The following is a 4832-nucleotide window of genomic DNA, read 5'->3' as shown; positions in this document are numbered from 1 at the left end:
CGGGCCTATCTATTGACTTCTATAAATACTCTATAGCGAAATCCAATTTTGTCCTTCTTAACTCACGGTGTTATAATAATTACCTTGCCCGATGCAAGATACAATTTGCACAGGACCCTAAACAGTTCTATAAATTCGTTAACTCTAAACGTAAAACTGCTTCGCTACCTTCATCATTTTTCCTTGGTGACAAGAAAGCCAGCAATGATTTTGAAGCTGCTGACTTGTTCGCCAACTTCTTCCAGTCAACTTATTCCTCTGTCTCTATTAGTAATACCTCTTATCCTTATAGCATTTCATCTTCCCACACTATTTACGCTCCCATAATTACTGATAGTTGTCTACTTTCTGCTATCAAATCCTTGAAGTCTTCGTACTCTCCTGGAGCAGACAACATTCCTAGTTGTGTACTCAAGGAATGTTCTAGTTCTCTTTTACAACCATTGCTTAAACTTTTTAATCTGTCGCTTAGTTCTTCAATCTTTCCAGCTATTTGGAGAGAATCTTTTATAATTCCTTTATATAAAAAGGGTGGTAAGTCTGATATTTCGAATTACAGAGGTATTGCAAAGTTGTCCGCTATACCAAAATTATTTGAAAAAATAGTTTTCGGCACTTTGCAGCATCTCTGCAAATCTGTCATATCTCCTGCTCAACATGGTTTTATTAAGAGACGGTCTACTACGACCAATTTGCTGGAATTTACTTCTTTGGTAAATGAGGCATTTATTCTAAAAATGCAGACTGATGTCATTTACACTGACTTCAGTAAAGCATTTGACTCTGTTAACCATGACCTTCTGCTCTTTAAGCTTAGCCGCATAGGATTTCCTGCCGATTTGTGGCGTTGGATTTCGTCCTATTTAAAAAACAGGACCCAACGAATTTTGCTCAGGTCGCATATCTCTAAGCCCGTTTATGCATCATCAGGTGTGCCTCAAGGTAGTTATCTTGGCCCTTTACATTTACATTATTTATTAATGACCTCCCCTCTATCTTGGCACACTCTTATATACTTATGTATGCTGATGATGTGAAACTTATTCTATCTTACAAAAATCCTCTTCATTTTCAACGCCTGCAGGATGATCTGAACTGCATGCAATCTTGGTGCATAGTAAACCGCTTGTACCTCAATTGCTCTAAATGTAAGTTCATGACCTTTCATCGAACTTTGCCCCTCTTAGTCACATATACGATTGACAATGTGCCATTGCAGCGTATATCGACTGTTGAAGACCTTGGGGTTCTTTTTGATTCCAAATTGAACTTCAATCTTCACATTTCTAGCATTGTAAATAAAGCTAAGGGTGTACTTGGATTCATTAAACGATGGTCCAAGGAATTTATTGATCCTTATACTACCAAACTTCTGTACACGTCTCTAGTACGCCCTGTGCTTGAATACTGCTCTTGTGTCTGGTGTCCACAGTATAGAAAGTATCAGGAGCGTATTGAATCTGTTCAGAAGCAATTCTTGCTTTTTGCTTTACGCGGACTTAACTGGGATCCTAATGTTTTGATGCCATCGTATTCAAGTAGACTATTACTTATAAACCTTCCATCTTTAGAAAATCGTAGGACTGTTCTTGGAATAGTTTTTCTCCACAAGTTAGTTATCGGTGAGGTTGACTCCTCTGCCCTCTTAGGTCGCCTTAATTTTTCAGTTCCTTGTAGACCAACAAGGAATTATTTGCCGTTCATATTGGCTAGATGCACAACCGATTACGCTTTGCACAATCGTTTTCGGGTCATTTGCAGTAATTATAATGATCTTTCACATTTACTTTCGACAGAACTCTCTCTCTGTTCTGTAAAGATTATTCTTTATAATTATCTTCGGGAAAATCTCTGACCACTTCTGCTGTGAGTCGGGGCATAGCTAGCCGGACTGGCATTTAAATTTTCCCCCACCGGGTTGGAGATTTACCTCTTTCTCTTTCTCTGTCTTTGTATCTCTCTTTCCCCCTTATTTTTTTCTTTTTCCTCTTCCTCTTTCTACACCTTACTTTTTCTAATTAGTTCTTAAGTAGAATTAATTCTTCTCTTCTACTTGCTATTTGTTTAGTTTGTTAGGTCTATAATGTCTCTGACCACATTTGGCTGTGAATCGGGGCATAGCTGGCCAACTGGCAAATAAAATTCCCCCAACGTGTCGGAGGCATTAATAGACGTCATTGTATAGCTCTCCCTTAGGCTTTCTTATCTTTTAAGTTTAACTTATAATGTAATACTATTAATATCTTTATTTTACTTTCTAATATTATCAATTATTTATTGACAGTAAATTTGTTGATTTTTTTTATAAATAAATTTAAAAAAAAAAAAAATTTGTTTATGCCCTGCACAAATAAGTTAAACAAACGCACTTGCTCCTCTCTCCACTATTAGGGCACTAATCATTCCTATACTTGTTATTTATTTATTTATTTCCATCGACAAACAGTGCAGCAAAAAAATCAATGCCATACAATAGAGAACTTAAACTAAGTAAAACTTAAGAAATAAAAAAGCCTATGAAAATGACAAAAATATCTAATAACGAATCCGACACGGTGGGGGAATTTTATTTGCCAAACGGCCAGCTATGCCCCGATTCATAGCAGAGAGTAGCCAGATACGTTATTAGACCTATCAAAAAAGAAGTGGAGATGAAAAAATGTAGCAATAAAATATAGAAGAAAACAAATTAAAATTAAAATACTTAAATAATAAAATATTAAAATGTAAAGGTGAAGAACCACTGACCCGTTGGGTGAAATTTATTAGCCAGTCCGGCAAGCTATGCCCCTACTCACAGCAGTGGTGATCAGTGATTCTGTCGGCCTAGAATGAACCGAAAAATTGATACGACCTTAAAGCGTAGAGGAATCAACACCTCCGACAATCAATTTGTGGAGGAACAGAACACCAAGAACTATTCTACGGTGAGCTAAAGAAGGGAGGTTAATAAGGAGAAGTCTACTGGAGTAGGAAGGTTTGAAAGTCTACGCGTAAACCATGGAGGCTTAAGAGAAGAAAATGATGCGACGCTAGTGGGAACACAGACATCGAAGATGGAAAACATGGTGTCATAAAAGAATGTTGAAACAACATCTACATCGACAGAGCTATACAAGAAAGACCAATTAGCATTGGAAGTCAAACGGTAGAGCATAACAAAATCATATTTGCGAAAGCATTTGCGAGGTATGTTACACTCAGAAGACCATGCACTAGATCTAGAAAAGGGAAGACAAATTTCTAGAGTAGGATGATGTAGATATAGAGCACGAATTTTGATGACACTTGTGAATTTAATTTGTGGCAAAGAAACAAGTATCTTCAATAATAATAAAGTTATTTTAATAATAAATTAACAGAAAATTTAAATAATAACATCTTATAATTTATTGAGATCAATTAGAACAAATCATATACAAACATACATATTTACATATGTACATCTGCCCGCAACGCGAAGCAGAATATGCGTAGGTCCGCTTTCGGTTTCTGCTTTACTATCGCTTACGCAGTCGTTGCTTAGCGACGGTAACTGTAAACTTTTGGCATTTTGCCTTTGAAATTAACAGGCGTAAATGATCAAAACGAAAGAAGAAGAAGCGCGAGCCAATGACTTCCATTTGTTGTTGTTTTTCGTTTTAAAATTTTTGATTTAAAACCATAGAACATTATTTATTACAATCAAACAACAGTGCTCGGTTGTCCAATGTACACATACATAAATACATACGAATGTACATACATGCTATATATGTACGAACACAGGCATACATACATACATATGTATGTACATATGCATGCATGTTTCTCTTTACTTTTTCAACCGTACGTAGAGAACCGCACACATAGACACGAACTGTTGCTTGTTCTGTGTGTGAGTGTGTGTTTATGATGTCCCCAACTATTTGATATTTGCGTTCTTTGTAATTTGTTTTTGCTGCAAAAAGTTACTAATGAAAACCCCAATGCCAAATGTACCGAACAAAGCAAAAATTACTTTTAAAAATGTTAAATAATTTTTAATTAATTAACATTCAAGGGCGTAGGCAGCTTTTACCAAAGTGGGGTCAACAAATTAAAATTTTGATTAAATAATGCACGATGTATTTAAAAAATAACTTATGCATATGATGAATAAAAAAACTTCAACAAATCCAACTCAGATCCATTTTAAGGCGAAATAGTGCTTCATAATAATGAACGTGTGGTCGACTTGATTTTTTGTAGGGGGGGCAACGCCCCCGCCCCCCTGCCAACGCCCTTGTTAACATTTCTTGCTCTGTCAGTGCAAGACGAATGAACATACATAGATGTGTACATGTGCATAGATGTGTACATATGTATGTATGTGTGTACATTCACACATCAGTGTCTCACATTTTGCTTTGGCTATTTCAATCGTTTGCACGCAACTAAACGCTGCTTGTATGTGTGTATATGCATACTAAGTTGTCCCCAACTGTTTGATATTTTGTATTGTTTGTTCTGCCTGCATTTTTAAAATGTATATTTTGAAAATCCTTGAACGGAAAGTTGTAGATTTAGTTACGTAGATTACCGTCCTCAAATTTGAAATCGATCGGATTAAATGTATAACACAAACTTTTCACTTGAAAAGGTGAATAAATATTAAAACCCCAATAATTCAAGCTCCACCACAAATTTCGAAAATCCGAGTATGCAGTTTTGTTTGTATTCTTTTAAAGATTATAAAAATCAAATTTAAAGTTGATCGGTGCAGAAATGTAGAATTTTACAACAAACTTTGGAACTCGTTTTCCCCCTTTGGAGCTTGAATTTTCCAAAATCCCTTCTTAGTGTGCACCTTC

This window comes from Scaptodrosophila lebanonensis, unplaced genomic scaffold, assembly GCF_003285725.1.
Source record: "Scaptodrosophila lebanonensis strain 11010-0011.00,11010-0021.00 unplaced genomic scaffold, SlebRS2 tig00000199-arrow-arrow-pilon, whole genome shotgun sequence".
In the NCBI taxonomy this organism is placed as follows: Eukaryota; Metazoa; Arthropoda; class Insecta; order Diptera; family Drosophilidae; genus Scaptodrosophila; species Scaptodrosophila lebanonensis.
Note: the sequence above shows the minus strand (reverse complement) of the source record.